Raw genomic sequence first — 21,890 nt, forward strand, 5'->3', positions numbered from 1 at the left:
TACCTCTGTGTCGGCACTCGGCAGTCCATCCATAATTGTATACTAGTATCCATCCATCTCCATTGTTTACCTGAGGTGCCTTTTAGTTGTGCCTATTAAAATATGGAGAACAAAAATGTTGAGGTTCCAAAATTAGGGAAAGATCAAGATCCACTTCCACCTCGTGCTGAAGCTGCTGCCACTAGTCATGGCCGAGACGATGAAATGCCAGCAACGTCGTCTGCCAAGGCCGATGCCCAATGTCATAGTACAGAGCATGTCAAATCCAAAACACCAAATATCAGTAAAAAAAGGACTCCAAAACCTAAAATAAAATTGTCGGAGGAGAAGCGTAAACTTGCCAATATGCCATTTACCACACGGAGTGGCAAGGAACAGCTGAGGCCCTGGCCTATGTTCATGGCTAGTGGTTCAGCTTCACATGAGGATGGAAGCACTCAGCCTCTCGCTAGAAAACTGAAAAGACTCAAGCTGGCAAAAGCACCGCAAAGAACTGTGCGTTCTTCGAAATCCCAAATCCACAAGGAGAGTCCAATTGTGTCGGTTGCGATGCCTGACCTTCCCAACACTGGACGTGAAGAGCATGCGCCTTCCACCATTTGCACGCCCCCTGCAAGTGCTGGAAGGAGCACCCGCAGTCCAGTTCCTGATAGTCAGATTGAAGATGTCAGTGTTGAAGTACACCAGGATGAGGAGGATATGGGTGTTGCTGGCGCTGGGGAGGAAATTGACCAGGAGGATTCTGATGGTGAGGTGGTTTGTTTAAGTCAGGCACCCGGGGAGACACCTGTTGTCCGTGGGAGGAATATGGCCGTTGACATGCCTGGTGAAAATACCAAAAAAATCAGCTCTTCGGTGTGGAAGTATTTCACCAGAAATGCGGACAACATTTGTCAAGCCGTGTGTTCCCTTTGTCAAGCTGTAATAAGTAGGGGTAAGGACGTTAACCACCTCGGAACATCCTCCCTTATACGTCACCTGCAGCGCATTCATAATAAGTCAGTGACAAGTTCAAAAACTTTGGGCGACAGCGGAAGCAGTCCACTGACCAGTAAATCCCTTCCTCTTGTAACCAAGCTCACGCAAACCACCCCACCAACTCCCTCAGTGTCAATTTCCTCCTTCCCCAGGAATGCCAATAGTCCTGCAGGCCATGTCACTGGCAATTCTGACGAGTCCTCTCCTGCCTGGGATTCCTCCGATGCATCCTTGCGTGTAACGCCTACTGCTGCTGGCGCTGCTGTTGTTGCTGCTGGGAGTCGATGGTCATCCCAGAGGGGAAGTCGTACTCGTAAGCCCACTTTTACTACTTCCACCAAGCAATTGACTGTCCAACAGTCCTTTGCGAGGAAGATGAAATATCACAGCAGTCATCCTGCTGCAAAGCGGATAACTGAGGCCTTGGCATCCTGGGTGGTGAGAAACGTGGTTCCGGTATCCATCATTACTGCAGAGCCAACTAGAGACTTGTTGGAGGTACTGTGTCCCCGGTACCAAATACCATCTAGGTTCCATTTCTCTAGGCAGGCGATACCGAAAATGTACACAGACCTCAGAAAAAGAGTCACCAGTGTCCTAAAAAATGCAGCTGTACCCAATGCCCACTTAACCACGGACATGTGGACAAGTGGAGCAGGGCAGGGTCAGGACTATATGACTGTGACAGCCCACTGGGTAGATGTATGGACTCCCGCCGCAAGAACAGCAGCGGCGGCACCAGTAGCAGCATCTCGCAAACGCCAACTCTTTCCTAGGCAGGCTACGCTTTGTATCACCGGTTTCCAGAATACGCACACAGCTAAAAACCTCTTACGGCAACTGAGGAAGATCATCGCAGAATGGCTTACCCCAATTGGACTCTCCTGTGGATTTGTGGCATCGGACAACGCCAGCAATATTGTGTGTGCATTAAATATGGGCAAATTCCAGCACGTCCCATGTTTTGCACATACCTTGAATTTGGTGGTGCAGAATTTTTTAAAAAACGACAGGGGCGTGCAAGAGATGCTGTCGGTGGCCAGAAGAATTGCGGGACACTTTCGGCGTACAGGCACCACGTACAGAAGACTGGAGCACCACCAAAAACTACTGAACCTGCCCTGCCATCATCTGAAGCAAGAAGTGGTAACGAGGTGGAATTCAACCCTCTATATGCTTCAGAGGTTGGAGGAGCAGCAAAAGGCCATTCAAGCCTATACAATTGAGCACGATATAGGAGATGGAATGCACCTGTCTCAAGTGCAGTGGAGAATGATTTCAACGTTGTGCAAGGTTCTGATGCCCTTTGAACTTGCCACACGTGAAGTCAGTTCAGACACTGCCAGCCTGAGTCAGGTCATTCCCCTCATCAGGCTTTTGCAGAAGAAGCTGGAGGCATTGAAGAAGGAGCTAAAAGGGAGCGATTCCGCTAGGCATGTGGGACTTGTGGATGCAGCCCTTAATTCGCTTAACAAGGATTCACGGGTGGTCAATCTGTTGAAATCAGAGCACTACATTTTGGCCACCGTGCTCGATCCTAGATTTAAAACCTACCTTGGATCTCTCTTTCCGGCAGACACAAGTCTGCTGGGGTGCAAAGACCTGCTGGTGACAAAATTGTCAAGTCAAGCGGAACGCGACCTGTCAACATCTCCTCCTTCACATTCTCCCGCAACTGGGGGTGCGAGGAAAAGGCTCAGAATTCCGAGCCCACCCGCTGGCGGTGATGCAGGGCAGTCTGGAGCGACTGCTGATGCTGACATCTGGTCCGGACTGAAGGACCTGACAACGATTACGGACATGTCGTCTACTGTCACTGCATATGATTCTCTCAACATTGAAAGAATGGTGGAGGATTATATGAGTGACCGCATCCAAGTAGGCACGTCACACAGTCCGTACTTATACTGGCAGGAAAAAGAGGCAATTTGGAGGCCCTTGCACAAACTGGCTTTATTCTACCTAAGTTGCCCTCCCACAAGTGTGTACTCCGAAAGAGTGTTTAGTGCCGCCGCTCACCTTGTCAGCAATCGGCGTACGAGGTTACATCCAGAAAATGTGGAGAAGATGATGTTCATTAAAATGAATTATAATCAATTCCTCCGCGGAGACATTGACCAGCAGCAATTGCCTCCACAAAGTACACAGGGAGCTGAGATGGTGGATTCCAGTGGGGACGAATTGATAATCTGTGAGGAGGGGGATGTACACGGTGATATATCGGAGGATGATGATGAGGTGGACATCTTGCCTCTGTAGAGCCAGTTTGTGCAAGGAGAGATTAATTGCTTCTTTTTTGGGGGGGGTCCAAACCAACCCGTCATATCAGTCACAGTCGTGTGGCAGACCCTGTCACTGAAATGATGGGTTGGTTAAAGTGTGCATGTCCTGTTTATACAACATAAGGGTGGGTGGGAGGGCCCAAGGACAATTCCATCTTGCACCTCTTTTTTCTTTTCTTTTTCTTTGCGTCATGTGCTGTTTGGGGAGGGTTTTTTGGAAGGGCCATCCTGCGTGACACTGCAGTGCCACTCCTAGATGGGCCCGGTGTTTGTGTCGGCCACTAGGGTCGCTTATCTTACTCGCACAGTCAGCTACCTCATTGCGCCTCTTTTTTTCTTTGCGTCATGTGCTGTTTGGGGAGGGTTTTTTGGAAGGGACATCCTGCGTGACACTGCAGTGCCACTCCTAGATGGGCCCGGTGTTTGTGTCGGCCACTAGGGTCGCTTATCTTACTCACACAGTCAGCTACCTCATTGCGCCTCTTTTTTTCTTTGCGTCATGTGCTGTTTGGGGAGGGTTTTTTGGAAGGGCCATCCTGCGTGACACTGCAGTGCCACTCCTAGATGGGCCCGGTGTTTGTGTCGGCCACTAGGGTCGCTTATCTTACTCACACAGTCAGCTACCTCATTGCGCCTCTTTTTTTCTTTGCGTCATGTGCTGTTTGGGGAGGGTTTTTTGGAAGGGACATCCTGCGTGACACTGCAGTGCCACTCCTAGATGGGCCCGGTGTTTGTGTCGGCCACTAGGGTCGCTTATCTTACTCACACAGCTACCTCATTGCGCCTCTTTTTTTCTTTGCGTCATGTGCTGTTTGGGGAGGGTTTTTTGGAAGGGACATCCTGCGTGACACTGCAGTGACACTCCTAGATGGGCCCGGTGTTTGTGTCGGCCACTAGGGTCGCTTATCTTACTCACACAGCGACCTCGGTGCAAATTTTAGGACTAAAAATAATATTGTGAGGTGTGAGGTATTCAGAATAGACTGAAAATGAGTGGAAATTATGGTTTTTGAGGTTAATAATACTTTGGGATCAAAATGACCCCCAAATTCTATGCTTTAAGCTGTTTTTTAGGGTTTTTTGAAAAAAACACCCGAATCCAAAACACACCCGAATCCGACAAAAAAATTCGGTGAGGTTTTGCCAAAACGCGGTCGAACCCAAAACACGGCCGCGGAACCGAACCCAAAACCAAAACACAAAACCCGAAAAATTTCCGGCGCTCATCTCTAAGTAATACGTGTAAACTTTCTATCGGACGATGTCGGACCGCATGACATCATTACACAATAACCTTACAAATAAAATGAACTAACTTAACTTATCTATAAATAATGACACAGAGAAATAATACCACAGAGAAATAACGACACGGACCACTGAAATGCCATTAAAATCGGTCAACCGTTATTTATTATGATATATTTAAACTAAGTATGGTGGCAATAAGAAAGAACGGCCAGACCAACAGTGACATTACGACTTATTGCCGCTACGCATGTCCACGACATGACTTCTTTATCTCATTGGCTACGCCAATAAGTGTTGAGTTTCCAACTTTCTCCCCAATACACCGTAATAGAGCCGGCCAGACAGCCGAGCCCCAATGACTCCCGGTAAGGAGGGCCAGAGTATACAATGTATTGGGCAAAGAGCGCACCCACAAACAGCGGCGCAATAGCCACTGTAACTGCCGTTCTTTCCTGCCACAGAGAGTGGTTGACAAACCCCAACCGGCAAAGAAAAAGAAAAACAGGTGGGGAAAACGTGACTCGGGGAGGGAGGGTGGGAAACTCCTGAGAGAAAGAGGCAGGAAGAATATCCTGTCTCACACAAAATGTCTGCTAGCTCCTCCCAACATTCCCACTATCCTAATTAAGACCAACCCCCCAAGCCTATTAACTGTTAGATTACCTCAACATTTTGTAAAGCCCATGCAATCCTAACAGCCTAGAAGTTTACGCCCGCTAGCGCTATTCGCTCTCGCTCTTCATTCCGTGCACACAATGCGGGTGATATTGTGACCGATTTGTATTCACACCAGCATCAGGCCCTGTATTTGTAAATGTTGTTCCTCCCATGTCATTGTTTCTGCGTTGCATTCTAACGCCATAACCCTCTATGATTCCCAACCTCGCCGTATAGCATCAGGTGACTAGAACGCGACCCTGTATCTTCCTTCCAGGCCAATTTTTGTGTTACACAAATCCGGGCCTAATGCATACCTCAAAAAAATTAATTAATCCCAGCATAGGTTATTCCAAGGCCTGCCGCTAAATCACACAAAACACGCCTTAGACAAATACGATTTACACATAATCTCACCTCATTTTGAGTTATGCAAATCAGATCCTTTGTAATAGCTTCAAGAAGGGGAATCCTGAGAGCAAGTGTCGGGGGTCGTCAGGTCGCCGGGCATAGCTGTGTGATTTACCTCATAAAGGTCTTGTTTCCTGTCAGTCAGTGGCGCGTTCCATGGCATTGCACAGCAAGGTAAGGGCACTGAAGACACCCTTCACAATGAAACGCATTGTCATGCTTCGATCCTCACCCCCCTTGTTCTTTCCAATATGAACTTACTATGGAAGTGAGGAAGGATGCAAGAGAGTTGATCTTTCGGGAGTCTGGAGTGCCTCGTTAAGGTATCATGTCAGAGTCTCCTGCGCATGTGCAAGTCTCTGGGAACATGGAGCCAGCGCATTGTTCTTGTGGATATCTCTTCTGCGCATGCGCGAGTCACTGGGAAAATGGCTACGGCGGCCATTTTTCCTGCAGCTCTGCAGCTAGTGCCAGGCCAACGGAGCGGTAAGTATAATTATATGGGTGCATGGTGTGCCGTGTGTGGGCTCCCGTTTACCCACGGGCCCACTGCACACCTTGCACCCACTATAGATACTCAAGTGATGATGACTAATGAATTGTAAAAATCAAGTTGTTTTAATGGGGAATTGCAGGGGACTCCCTCTCACTAAATTAGGTCTCTGTGTTATACCCCTTTCACTCCGCACAAATAACCCGGTATCGAAGGGGCATATTGCTGGGTCGACACGGGTCGGCGTGCGGTGTGAAAGGGGCATAGCCGAAATCGCTGGTCGCCTGACCCGGCATTTCAACCCGGGAATAAAGCAGTGTTATAACCAGATTGATTACCAGGTCAGTGGCTGCGTAAACGGACTCCCGGGACCCGTTTACTACAGCAGGGAGAGGCGGCGCGGAGATGATCTCATCTCCCAGCGCCGCCTCCACCTCCGCCCCCGCCGCCGGCCCCACCCCCCGCTGCTATGGCAACTCGCCCGGCATATTGCTGGGTCGGGGAAGCCTGCAGCAGCGGCCAATGCCGGATCCCACCAGGGAAGGACCCGTTTCCAATTCCCAGGTGGGATCCGGCATTGGCAGTGTGAAAGGGGTATTAGGTGGGCTCTCTCAGCTAAACTATGACAACCAGGAATAAACCCCAAAAGTTGCATTTTCTATCCTCCGACAGGGCCAGATTAACAGTGGGGCATATTGGACTTCAGCCCCAGGCCGAAAGATAAAAATAGGTCCATCATCGTTAAGCTGGCAGTATGATCGGCCATCAAAAGTGTTAATATTTTATTTTAAGTTTCCTCACAAAATTAGGCGATTTTTCTGCTTTTATGTACACGCCCACATGTCACTGGACACACCCACACATCACTGACCACACCCTCTCCACTTCTCACAATAGGCCCTTGATCATTTTGAGCCGCATTGCTATGTAGCCCTTAAGCTGGCCATACACCTGGGCGACTCGCATCGGATGTGACCTGTCCCACGACCCGCCCTGCCAGCTCCCTGGCGTGCAATAGATTGTATGGTGCTTTTGCACCGTACAATCTATTGTATCTCCGCAACTTCCCGCGGCCGGGAATGACTGATCACACGTGCAGCACATATAATCAGTTGATGCGATGTGCGACCCGCGGGGCCGCGTATCGCATCGTATTCGCACCCAAAACATGTACGATATGCATGCGGTGGGTCGAAGGACGCATCGATATCGTGTATTAGTACAAAATATCGACGTAGTGTATGGCCAGCTTTAGTCAAATTCTGTCTATTGAAGATCATGTGACTTTTCCCAATCTGCGCCGGCCAACCAATCAGAAGGCATTTGTCTATTTTAATTTTACAACCTTCAGCCGAACACTTATCTGCATGAAATGAAGTAATGTCCCAAAAAGGGGCACAGTTTCCTAGGGCCCTGATATCTGCATCTTGTAAGTGGCTGTTTTCCTCAGTATTTGGCTCATGTTCTCACCTTTTTCTATGTTGCACGTTTTAATTTTAAATTGCGTTTGTTACATGTAATATTTTGGGTCTAGCAAAAGTAATTTGAGAGCTGTTATTGGTTCCTATGGCTGTTTTACTCAAGTCCTGACTGACAGTATTAGATGAAATAACATAATGAGTATTGGACATATGAGGTACAGGCTGCTCGTATAGATCAATAAAGACCCAATTATGGGGCTAATTCAGACCTGTTCGCTCGCTAAGTTTTTTTTGCAGTCCTGCGTTTACATAGTCGCCGCCCATAGGGGAGTGTATTTTCGCTTTTTAAGTGTGCGAACGCATGTGTAGCAGAGCTGTACAAACAGATTTTGTGCAGTCTCTGAGTTGCCCAGAACTTACTCAGCCGCTGCGAACACGTCAGCCTGTCCGGGCCCGTAATTGACGTCAGACACCCGCCCTGCAAACGCTTGGACACGCCTGCGTTTTTCCAAAAACTTCCAGAAAACATTCAGTTGCCACCCACAAACGCCCTCTTCCTGTCAATCTCCTTGCGAACGCCCATGCAAATGAATCCTTCGCACAAACCCATTGCTGAGCGGCAATCCGCTTTGTACCCGTGCATCGCGCCTGCGCAGTTTAGACCTGATCGCCCGCTGTACGAAAACGCAGCCTAGCGATCAGGTCTGAATTAGGCCCTATATGCAAAACCTCAGGAGAGTCTCCAAAAACATTGTTCCCCCACCCCCTCACAAGCCCAGCGAGTGCCACCAATTACAATAACATGTCAGTGTGGGCAATAAAATCAGCCACAGCCTGACTGCAGCCCTTTATTGCTGTATAAATCTGGCGGTCACACAGGTATACATGTTATATACGGCACAGTGCGGGCCTTATATACATCTACAGCCAGTATTTATTAGCTGCCTCCGTTCCAATGCAGTAGCAGTTATGTTGTTCTGAATCCATACACAGAGCATGTGAATACCTAGTAAAAGTCAAACCAGTTACAGTTCATTGAATAATTAAATGTTATGGCAACAAGAAGCCTTTATATGAGCGTTTTTCCTGACCCATTTATAGCTGCATTGCCCAAAGAAGTGGGCATCAATAGACTGGAGTGACTGTCGCCAAGGACTTGCAGGCCCTACCTACCTGGCTCTGGGCTACAGCTGGCCCTCTGGAGAGACATTCCTCACATCAGGCACCACACAACTCGGCATCTCTCAGCCAGAACAAATGCCAGTCACAGAGGAAGCAAATACTTTCCGTCGTCAGTTGGCGCCATTTCAGCTACTGCAGACTCCTTTGTGGCGCTGCGGCTGCCGTCAAGGTGATACTGACCCGTTATTAGTTGGGTATTTTTGTGTTTTTTTCCTGTTTCCTATTGCAATAACAAGAGCTGCTGAGAGACGGGGATTTCTAGAGGAAAGGTCCAGGCTTTAGGGGGCACAGTGACTGTACTTGGCAGACGGCTGACGGCTGACTAACATTCTCTGCGTTCTGCAGATGCTCAGCCCATGCCGGTGCTTTTTAGTAATAATATATTATTCATAATATTGTTACTAATCATATGAACAGCATTGTACATGCTAGAATAGGGTCTGAGGTGACGTCTGTTCTGCTTTTTTATTTTTTTTCTCTCTCTGTTTAAACATGATACATATGTATGTACTGGAATTTGCTGTTTCCCAGTAGGCATCTATGTAACGTTCCATTCTTTCATTCGTTTTTGATGTTGTAGTGTGAGCAGTTTTTGTTTATGTTGTGTTGCTATGACACCCAGTTTGATTACACATTTCTGCATTGCTGTAGCTTATATTGTTGTCTAGGACTTCCTGCTGCCTCCATTCCTCTCCTCACATCATGTCACTATCACATGCAGCCCTGTCCTCACTAACACATCACTCATCTCCTGATATACTCTGTGCTGCCTGCTTCTTCCACTATATAAATCTTAGTCTGTGGCTTCCTGCTGCCTCCATTCCCCTCCTCACATCATGTCACTGCCCCTGTCACATGCAGCCCTGTCCTCACTGACACATCACTCATCTCCTGATATACTCTGTGCTGCCTGCTTCTTCCCAGTGCCGTAACTAGGCATTTTAGCGCTGTGTGCAAGAAACGACAGTGGCGCCCCCCCATGTAAGATAGGGGCAGTGCGCGTCGTAGGCGCGTGAAAAATTTATAGGGGCGTGGCTTCACGGGGAAGGGGCGTGGTCACAAAATAATAGCAATTCATACTACGGTGCACAGTAGTCTACATTATTCAAATTACGCTGCACAGTAGCGCCACTACACCAGGTAGAGCCCCTTTTATACATTACAGCAGACAGCGTCCCCCTTTTTACACATTACAGCAGACAGTCTCCCTTTTAACACATTGCGGCAGCCAGTCCCCCTTTTTACACATTGCGGCAGACAGCGTCCCCTTTTTTACACATTACAGCAGACAGCGTCCCCGTTTTTACACATTACGGCAGACGGTGTCCCCCTTTATACACATTGCGGCAGCCAGGACCCCTTTTTACACATTACGGCAGCCAGTCCCCCTTTTTACACATTGCGGCAGCCATGCCCCCTTTTTACACATTGCGGCAGCTAGACCCCCTTTTTACACATTGCGGCAGCCAGGCCCCCTTTTTACACATTGCGGCAGCCAGTCCCCCTTTTTACACATTGCGGCAGCCAGTCCCCCTTTTTACACATTGCGGCAGCCAGGACCCCTTTTTACACATTACGGCAGCCAGGCCCCCTTTTTACACATTGCGGCAGCCATGCCCCCTTTTTACACATTGCGGCAGCTAGACCCCCTTTTTACACATTGCGGCAGCCAGGCCCCCTTTTTACACATTGCGGCAGCCAGTCCCCCTTTTTACACATTGCGGCAGCCAGTCCCCCTTTTTACACATTGCGGCAGCCAGGCCCCCTTTTTACACATTGCGGCAGCCAGGACCCCTTTTTACACATTGCAGCAGCCAGGACCCCTTTTTACACATTGCGGCAGCCAGGCCCCCTTTTTACACATTGCGGCAGACGGTGACCCCCTGAGAGAGAGAGAGAGAGAGAGAGAGATACTTACCATCTCCCCGCTGGCAGTCAGGCTCCTCGTTCAGGTCCCTCGGTGCAGGCAGGTGAGAAGGAGGAGGAGGGAGGGGGAGCAGGGAGCCGCAGCAGCGCTATGTCATTGGTAGTAAGCGCCGCTGCAGCATCCCCCTCTCCTTCCGTATTGGCTGCCCGGCGCTGCTGTGGATGCTGGGATGGAGGAACCGCATCCCAGCATCCACAGCAGCGCCGGGCAGCCAATACAGAAGGAGAGGGGGATGCTGCAGCGGCGCTTACTACCAATGAAATAGCGCTGCTGCGGCTCCCTGCTCCCCCTCCCTCCTCCTCCTTCTCCGCTGCCCGGCGCGGCTGCAGACTTCTCCCTCCACAGCGCGGTGCACGGCGCAGACTTAGAGGCGGCATGTAATGAGTCAATTTGACTCATTACATGCCGCTGGCCGTGCGCCCTCAGGGCAACTGCGCTGTGTGCCAAGCCCACTTGGCACACACGTAGTTACGGCCCTGCTTCTTCCACTATATAAATCTCAGTCTGTGGCTTCCTGCTGCCTCCATTCCCCTCCTCACATCATGTCACTGCCCCTGTCACATTTAACCCTAACCTCACTGACACATCACTCATCTCCTGATATACTCTGTGCTGCTGGGGACCCTGCTCCTCCCACTATATAACTCTCAGTCTGTGGCTTCCTGCTGCCTCCATTCCCCTCCTCACATCATGTCACTGCCCCTGTCACATGCAGCCCTGTCCTCACTGACACATTATTACTCATATCCTGATATACTCTGTGCTGCTGGGGACCCTGCTCCTCCCACTATATAACTCTCAGTCTGTGGCTTCCTGCTGCCTCCATTCCCCTCCTCACATCATGTCACTGCCCCGTCACATTTAACCCTAACCTCACTGACACATCACTCATCTCCTGATATACTTTGTGCTGCTGGGGGTCCTGCTCCTCCCACTATATAACTCTCAGTCTGTGGCTTCCTGCTGCCTCCATTCCCCTCCTCACATCATGTCACTGCCCCTGTCACATGCAGCCCTGTCCTCACTGACACATCACTCATCTCCTGATATACTCTGTGCTGCTGGGGACCCTGCTCCTCCCACTATATAACTTTCAGTCTGTGGCTTCCTGCTGCCTCCATTCCCCTCCTCACATCATGTCACTGCCCCGTCACATTTAACCCTAACCTCACTGACACATCACTCATCTCCTGATATACTTTGTGCTGCTGGGGGTCCTGCTCCTCCCACTATATAACTCTCAGTCTGTGGCTTCCTGCTGCCTCCATTCCCCTCCTCACATCATGTCACTGCCCCTGTCACATGCAGCCCTGTCCTCACTGACACATCACTCATCTCCTGATATACTCTGTGCTGCTGGGGACCCTGCTCCTCCCACTATATAACTCTCAGTCTGTGGCTTCCTGCTGCCTCCATTCCCCTCCTCACATCATGTCACTGCCCCTGTCACATGCAGCCCTGTCCTCACTGACACATCACTCATCTCCTGATATACTCTGTGCTGCTGGGGACCCTGCTCCTCCCACTATATAACTCTCAGTCTGTGGCTTCCTGCTGCCTCCATTCCCCTCCTCACATCATGTCACTGCCCCTGTCACATGCAGCCCTGTCCTCACTGACACATCACTCATCTCCTGATATACTCTGTGCTGCTGGGGACCCTGCTCCTCCCACTATATAACTCTCAGTCTGTGGCTTCCTGCTGCCTCCATTCCCCTCCTCACATCATGTCACTGCCCCTGTCACATGCAGCCCTGTCCTCACTGACACATCCCCCATCTCCTGATATACTCTGTGCTGCTGGGGACCCTGCTCCTCCCACTATATTACTCTCAGTCTGTGGCTTCCTGCAGCCTCCATTCCCCTCCTCACATCATGTCACTGCCCCTGTCACATGCCGCCCTGTCCTCACTGACACATCACTCATCTCCTGATATACTCTGTGCTGCTGGGTGACCCTGCCTCCCACTATATAACTCTCAGTCTGTTGCTTCCCGCTGCCTCCATTCCCCTCCTCACATCATGTCACTGCCCCTGTCACATGCAGCCCTGTCCTCACTGACACATCACTCATCTCCTGATATACTCTGTGCTGCTGGGGACCCTGCTCCTCCCACTCTATAACTCTCAGTCTGTGGCTTCCTGCTGCCTCCATTCCCCTACTCACATCATGTCACTGCCCCTGTCACATGCAGCTCTGTCCTCACTGACACATCACTCATCTCCTGATATACTCTGTGCTGCTGGGGACACTGCTCCTCCCACTATATAACTCTCAGGCTGTGACTTCCTGCTGCCTCCATTCCCCTCCTCACATCATGTCACTGCCCCTGTCACACGCAGCCCTGTCCTCACTGACACATCACTACTCTCCTGATATACTCAGTGCTGCTGGAGACCCTGCTCCTCCCACTATATAACTCTCAGTCTGTAGCTTCCTGCTGCCTCCATTTCCCTCCTCACATCATGTCACTGCCCCTGTCACATGCAGCCCTGTCCTCACTGACACATCACGCATCTCCTGATATACTCTGTGCTGCTGGGGACCCTGCTCCTCCCACTATTTAACACGGCAGGATATACTGTACTAAAGCAAAAATACAGCATTTCCAAATGTACTAAGCTCGGAACGCCAGGGATCCGACGTGGAGGGTAAAGCCAACTTTTGCTGGTGTTACCAAATAGAAGCCTATGGGCTTCTTTCCGCATTTCTAGCTGAGAGGGATCCGTTCGGACTGCACAGTGTGTTCAAAGAAGGAACCCCCCAGGGGCGCTTTAAGAGAGAAGGAGGCCAGGGTGCAGCCTCCTCCGCACGGGCCCCCTCCTCTCTGCCGACAGTGCTGAGAGTCTGAGCACTGGAGCGCTCAGACTCTACTGCGCATGCGCAGATCTCCAGGAAAATGGCACGGCGGCCATTTTCCCAGTGATTTTTGTACTGAGCATACGCAGAACTCGGTGAAAATGCCCGCTGCGCCATTTTCACAGAGTTTTAACACCAACACGGACGTCGGCGCGGGACTCCGGAGGGGTGAGTATTTAGAAAATGGGTGCAGCGTGTGCGGTGGGGGCCCCCTCTGGACTCAGGGGCCCGTGTCCACTGCACACACAGCACACACTATAGATACGTCAGTGGAAGATCATAACTCACCAAATTTCCAGGAGTTTATACTGCTGCACCTGTGTATAATGCCCACATGTATATACTGCTGCACCTGTGTATAATGCCCAGATGTATATACTGCTGCACCTGTGTATAATGCCCAGATGTATATACTGCTGTACCTGTGTATAATGCCCAGATGTATATACTGCTGCACCTGTGTATAATGCCCACATGTATATACTGCTGCACCTGTGTATAATGCCCAGATGTATATACTGCTGCACCTGTGTATAATGCCCAGATGTATATAATGCTGCACCTGTGTATAATGCCCACATGTATATACTGCTGCACCTGTGTATAATGCCCACATGTATATACTGCTGCACCTGTGTATAATGCCCAGATGTATATACTGCTGCACCTGTGTATAATGCCCAGATGTATATACTGCTGTACCTGTGTATAATGCCCAGATGTATATACTGCTGCACCTGTGTATAATGCCCAGATGTATATACTGCTGTACCTGTGTATAATGCCCACATGTATATACTGCTGCACCTGTGTATAATGCCCACATGTATATACTGCTGCACCTGTGTATAATGCCCAGATGTATATACTGCTGCACCTGTGTATAATGCCCAGATGTATATAATGCTGCACCTGTGTATAATGCCCACATGTATATACTGCTGCACCTGTGTATAATGCCCAGATGCACCCTTTGGCTCATATATTGTGTGTAAATCTAGCTCTGGTGTTAGCAAGTGCCTCCTGAGCCATTTACCTCACCGCACGTCCCTGAGTGGAACCCCCTCTTCCCCACAAATCCTAGATTTGCCCCTGGGCTGAGAGACGGGAGGATGAGACACACAGGCTGATGGGGGGGAGGGGGGTTATTGGGACTGAGAGAGGGGGATAGGGAGGCTGAGCAACACAGGACAATGGGGGGATAAGAGACATGGGAATGGGGAGGCTGAGAGACACAGGGGAATGGGGGGAGGCTGAAAGACAGTGGGAGGCTAAGAGACACAGGGGATTTGGGAAGGGGGCTGAGAGACAGGGGGGTGGAAGGATGGTGCTGGAGGAGGTGAGGAAGAGGCTGGAGGACTGGAGCAATACATACGAGGAGTGAGGCTGGAGGGGGGTGAATAAGCCAATGGCTGACTAGCCTGTACCTACTTTGAGGGTAAAACAAATATGAGTGTACCGGGCCCCATGATTTCTATTGCTAGTCCTGGGGTAATTAGTTCCAGCACCTGACCCCTCTCTGCGCCACTGGTTACCACACACACTTATACACCAACACAGATTTTTCCAGACAGTATTTTTTTTTTTTTTATTGAGAACCTGTCGGCTCTTTATTATTATTATTATTATTATTATTATTATTATTATTATTATTATTATCCTTTATTTATATGGCGCCACAAGGGTTCCGCAGCGCCCAATTACAGAATACATAAACAAATAATCAAACAGGAAAACAGCAACTTACAGTTGATGACAATATAGGACAAGTACAGGGTAAATAAACATAGTTACATCAGCAGATGACACTGGAATAAGTATCAGGTGGCAGAAGACTGCTGGATGTGGTGCAGTTGAAGATTATTAAAGTAAGAAAGGATAAGCACATGAGGGAAGAGGGCCCTGCTCGTGAGAGCTTACATTCTCTTAAAGTGTATATATATAGAGAGAGAGAGAGAGAGAGAGAGAGAGAGAGAGAGAGAGATAATGGTACGTCAGTACATCACATTCTTTATAAATTCAAAAACTTCTTTGGAGCAATGAAAGAGTTAATCCCTCTGTGTAGCTGAACAAGGTTGTGTTCCCTAAATATCCTCCGGTGCACTGAGCCAGCTCCTGTATACGGAGGTGCAGAAATAATATTATGTGCAGAAATAGCTAGGCACTATTTCACGGTGATATAATTTTCAGGCGTTTATGTCCGCACCGCCATGGGCACGTGCTCCCTCACAGTGCGCCCTTTATATACATGAATATCAATGATTGCACAACGCCAGCTCACTCCGGGTACAGTACATGCCTGGCAGGACAGGGCTCCAGGAGCCCTGCAGGAGGAGGTGGCCTCTCCCAGACTCTTCCCAATGGCTTGTTTGTGTGTTTTTTCCCCACAAGCTGAGCAAATACGACATCTTCCTTTCTCTCGCCCCCAAATAGCAGAGCGAATGGGCCTTTCGTCACTGGAAAGACTAACACAAGGAGGCAGTTAACCTGACCGCAGTCTGCCATCGGGATACTTCTATAAGACGTTAATGGAAAGATGGGTTCGAAAACATAAAAAACCTGAATTTACCTTTCACTCGGCTCCCCGGGGAGAGAACGTTCGGGCTCTGAATGTTTCTCATTGTTGGAGGAAGAAGTGGAAATTCTGACCCCAAGGCCCAGGACGCTCCTCTAGCCTATTACTTGACGTGTTTTCATCAATCTTTATTTGCTCATTGCTGACCAGCATTGCATAACGCACGCCGGTAAACAGCTACCCCTGGAATGCTCATTTAAATTTTATTTTTTGCATAGGAGCGACATTTTTCAGGAGAGTTATAATTATGCAATTTGCAGAGAATGATCGCGCTGTGTTTATTTTTATTTTTTTAAATACTTCAGATGTTTTTCCGTATATACCAGTGGGCGCTGAGGGAGAGGGTGTGGAGTGATTAGACGTGACCGGCCCAACCTCACATGGTGGCAACGCCTCATCTGACTGCCGCAGCAGCCCTAACTCGTTAACCACAGCGCTCGTCGCTGTTATAGGAGTGTCCAATCGTAGCTGGTTCAGTGCTCTGGCCACACCCCCTGCATCGTAACCACTGCCCCACCCCTACGTCTCGTCGCCCAAACCTCCTCATAATGCAGAAGTGAGAAACCCAGACGACCATGTGACCTTGAAACTTGCTTAAAAAAAAAAAAATCCACCCCGTGCTTCTTTTTAGAAATAGGTTCTGGGAAGAGGGATCCAATAGCAACCAATGTCCAATTAGAATTAATCAGGATGATAAATTCTTTGAAAATAAGCATTCGCAATGGGAGGTTTCACTTACTAGGCCTGATTCTAAGCGGTATATTTGCTAAAGTGCAGGTTTTTAAAAGTGGAGATGTTGCCTATAGCAACCAATTAGATTCTGCTTATCATTTATCTAGCACCTTCTAGAAGATAATAGCTAAAATCTGATTGGTTGCTATTGGTAACACCGCCACTTCTAAACACCTACATATTAGTAAATATACCCCTTTAGGGTGGGTCGGGATGATTTGCTGTATTAGCGCGACAAATAGTCTAAATCGTGCAGTGTGCGCCCACTATTGCGCACTCCCGCATGTGATGTCATTCAGTTGGCCGTGCAGCATCTAAGATATCACATGAAGCCCGGTGCATATTAACGAAAGACGGAACGGTGACTGTTCCTTCGTTCATTAAATCTTCCTGGTGTGTACAGGCAATCATTCACGGATTGGGCCTGTAGGGAAATCGGCCATTTCCAGAGGGAATTTCCCAATTGCCCGTCGTCCTGGTGTGTACCCACCCTCGCTAGATCACTTCACTACCACACGTCACAGCGTGAATAAACGTTGTTGACTTTACCCTCGGGGGTCCCTATTTATCACAATCCGCATTTTAATGCAGATGTAATAAATTATCTTTCACTACTGTAAATTTACAAAGCAAAAATGAATATTTTCAGTGGAAATTTTCAAATTAGCAAGAAGCTCTTGATGGGACACGGGCTCCTATAAGAGCTCGTCATGACGTAGAGCTTAAAGCAGAGTGATCGCTTACAGTGGCGCTTGCAGTGTCGGACTGGGGAATGAAGGGCCCACCGGGGAATGCCGTTATAGGGGCCTATGTTTGGGGGTGTGGCCAGTCTTCAGAGGGGGCGTGGCCAGCTGCCACAAAGGTTTGGCTGATCATTAGAGAGTAAATAGTATAGTAAAGTATAGTAAATACTGCTAGTGCATGAATGCATGATAATGTACCAGATAATGGCAGTGCACTGTAGAAAATACACCATAGTCCTGTGCAATATGAGGTAACATATGTATGGCATTGCAGCCAGTATTATTATATACAGTCAGGGGATAGTCAGGTCCCAATTCAAGAGTTAAGGACGGTAATGTTGGAGTTGTACTAAGCCATACCTCCCAACTGTCCCGATTTCGCGAGACAGTCCTGTTTTTTGGGGACTGTCCCGCTGTCCCACCTGCGGGCCGCAGTGTCCCGCGGTCGGATGGGGGGGGGGGGCAGTTGGGAGTCTCTGTCTCTCGCTGCCCTGCTTAGCAGAGCAGCAGTGAATAGACGCTGTGCGCATGCGCACAGCGTCTATTCACTGGAGGGAGAGGGGGCATGCCAGCGGCTCACAGAGCGCTGGGCATGCCCCCTCAGTGACGAAAACGGGGGCGTGGCTCACGATCGCCCGTCCTCCTGTGAGGCCACGTCCTTTTCATAGGCCACGCGCCTTTCGGGAGTGCGCAGCAAAGCCGCGCATGTATCCCTCTTCCAACGAGGACAAAGTTGGGAGGTATGACTAAGCAGTGATAAGAGCGGAGAAGTGAGCCAGTGGAGAAGTTGCCCAGGGCAACCAATCAGCTGCTCTGTATACTTTTACAGCATGTAAATTATAAATGTTACGTTAATGCTGATTGGTTGCCATGGGCAACTTCTCCACTGGCTCACTTCTCCGCTCTTCTCACTGCTTCATGAATAGACTTCTGAGGTATATGGTTAATGGACTACTGTACTTTCCACTTGCGGTGCTGCAGGAAACCTCGGTGCCTCCGCAAGCTACTGACTTGTAGAGTAGACTTCCTCACTGGTTTGTTTAGCCGCAGTTGTCTGGAAACGTTTTATTGCCGCCTTATCAAATCATTTTCTAATACAATAATATGCCTCAACAACACATTCTTGTGAGTAGTGTCATGTGACCTTTGTGTACACCAGTGTATTGCCAAGGGCACATCTGTGTAATCAAGATAACACTCATTGTCAAGCAGATTCCATAAGGGCTGTGTGCTGCCAGGACCAACACCACGGGGAGGGGGGGGTGCTAGCGTTGCAATAAGACAGTAAAATTCTGCCCATGGTCCGACCATCAAATGAGTTCCCTAAAGAGCGGCTATCAATTTACATATCGCTTACACATGTGGCATCTGAATGTCATTTCAAGAGAGGACTTATTGTTTTAGACCATTCCAGCCAATAGGTGGCGCTGCTTAGGGGGCACTGATAATAATATTTAAGTTTCTAACTACTGTATGTTGAGTGGGGATCCGGTCAGGAACCTGACAGTTGGGATCCTGGCAGTTGAACTGCCGACGCCTCAATCCCGACACTGTTCGGAAATACCGGCGCCGGCAAGCAAACCAGCACAAGCAAGGAGAGAACACGCAAACTCCACACATATAGAGCCCTGGTCAGAAATTGCAATCATAGTCCCAGCATTGTGAGCCGGTAATGCTAACCACTACGCCACCTAATATACTATACCACTCTGTAACAACAATAGGACACTTGGGCAACGAGACACCAAGCACTGGTGCTATGTACATAGAGTCCATAGTAAATTCGGCTCACACATATGTACAAAAGGTTACACATATATTCTGTGTGCAACTGTGGCTGTATCTGTATCTGAAATGTTACGTTACAGTGATTTCCAGGAATACACTGTAACATAGCATTTCGTATGCAGATACAGCTGCAGTCACACACAGAATATAGGCATGCTGCATATAATTTTAATCAGCAGAAGCTGCTTATGCCCCTAGGCATACCAAATGCCCTAGGCATTTGCCTTGTTTGCCTATGCCTAGGGCCGGCTCTGAAGCAGTGAATAGGGTGGAGAAGTGATCCAATCAGCATTGAAGTAACATTTATCATTTGCATACTATACAATTGTACGGAGCAGCTGATTGGTTGCCATGGGCAACTTCTCCACAGGCTCACTTCTCCGCTCTTATAACTGCTTCATGAATAGACCTAAAGTAGTAACCAACCAACTCCTAACTTTCATTTCCAAACACAGCTTGTAACATGACAGTTAACGGCTGATTGGCTGGTACTTTATTACCGTGCAATGTATCACTCTCCAAGGCTTGATAAATCTGGACCTAATTATTCTACTTGGCAACAATTTCTTGCATGTTTGGCAAGTGACACGGCTACTGATATGTGTATATAAGCATCCGGCTATAATGCGTCCTTACTGTACTCCTGCTCCGATACAGTTCCCATTTCCTGCCTCGCTTCCTCTCTTACATGTAAGGAGGCACTAAAGCCAGATCTGCGATGTACGTCTTTTTTGAGACAATGCGTCTTACAGATTTATACCTATTTTTGCAGCAACCCGAAGGGCAAGGCCCAAACTCAGCCGCTACATTTTCTGCACAGGGCAAACATACCCTGTGCGGTGAGAGGGGTGGTCTCTCACCTGATTTATTCACATTCTTGTAGAATCAGCTCCCTCCAAAGGATAAGAAAACAAGTCCAGCACAGCTGCAGCTGGAGAAACAGATGTCCAGGTTTTCCAGCTCACCCAGTGACAGCAGGAAGTCAGGTGCAGGAGAGGGGTTTCAAAATCCCATTTACCTACAATGCATTGCGCTGGTGCCTGTTAGAGGCCAGTGAGCAGGGCTGCGTTTATAGCTCCAGGGACTGTGGACATTGGCCGTGCCAGGAGAGCATTGCATGTGTAGCTGCAGGCCACTGCAGCAGAATGACTTGTGAGCACGGGAAGTGCTAGGACCTTTTATGTTCGTTTCTTTCATTTTTCTTTATGTACCTGTGTGACCAGGCCCAAGCTTGTGTATGCTGTGCTACGGTGTCTGATGCCAGTAAAGACACTGTGGTTGTAATCGGAAAGCCTGCCTGCTAGTCCTTATTTACAATACCCGTGTTACACCACATAGGACAAAACCATAATTCTGCTGCATGGGAGCACCATAGCGGACCACCCGAATTTATCCCTGGAAATTCAGACCTCTCCGAAACGGCCCGTTCCCCTGCAGAACTAGGTGTGCTCTAGACTGCACCAGGCAGGTACTGTAAAAGCTCTTTGGATAAACCCTAATAAGTGTGACCACCTGGGAAGACTGGAATGAGTGAGCTAACTTCTAAACCACCTGAACAATTAATATACCATATATCTGCTGTATATACTGTGCACATTGTATCTCTGCAGAACTTATTAATGTTAAATTGGCAAGACGTTAGTGATCTCCAATGTCCGCACCTGTGGCGTGGTACAAATGCTTATTGGGTTTAAACATCTCCACTGACAGACAGGAGCGGATCTGTCTACACCTCATTTGCTATGTAGGCTCTCCATCCATTGTCACTCTTTCAGGCCACACGTGGCCAAGCACGAGGCGAGAGCAGACAGATGAAAGGGTTCCTACACCTGGCACGTGGATTAGCCAGGTAAGAATGGAGCACTCTTTCCATTCATTGAATGATGCGCTTTGTAAAAAGAACATTACGTTCCACATCCCTCGGCTTTGAAGACAGAGACGATGACAAGTCTCAGCAGCGATGAGGATGAAGATGAGGGGGATGTTACCATCTGCTAATTCAATAAACGGGTGACTGTCGTCATTATTTAATCTTAATGCCACGCTCACACTTGTCCTGAGCCGATAAAGCCGACATGACACATATGTAAGAAGAAAACAATATAATGAAACGATTCAACAAAATCCAACTTGTGTCTCTTGGCAGGACGGGATCAGTACAAAATCCCGCTGGACGGGATCCCGGCGGTCGAAATACCGACACCGGAATCCCGACCAGCACAATCCCGACAGGGGTGGCGAGCGGAACGCAGCCCCTTGCGGGCACAGTGCCTCGTTACGCTCGGCACACTAATTTATTCTCCCTCTATGGGTGTCGTGGACACCCACGGAGGAAGAATATGTCGGGATTGTGCGGGTCGGGATTCCGGTGTCGGTATTTCGATCGCCAGGATTACGTCCGGCGGGCTCTTGACCGCATCCTGGCAGGACGTATAGGATGGGGGCCGGGCCAGTATGTGGACAAGGCAAATGAAGCATTTGCCCTGGAACCCAAGCGTGAGATTATTTTCTAGTATGAGTCCATATTGGTAGAACACAATTTGATAAGGGAAATCGGATAAATCCAAGATTATTTTTTTTTTAGCAAGGT

This window comes from Pseudophryne corroboree, chromosome 8, assembly GCF_028390025.1.
Source record: "Pseudophryne corroboree isolate aPseCor3 chromosome 8, aPseCor3.hap2, whole genome shotgun sequence".
Taxonomy (NCBI): domain Eukaryota; kingdom Metazoa; phylum Chordata; class Amphibia; order Anura; family Myobatrachidae; genus Pseudophryne; species Pseudophryne corroboree.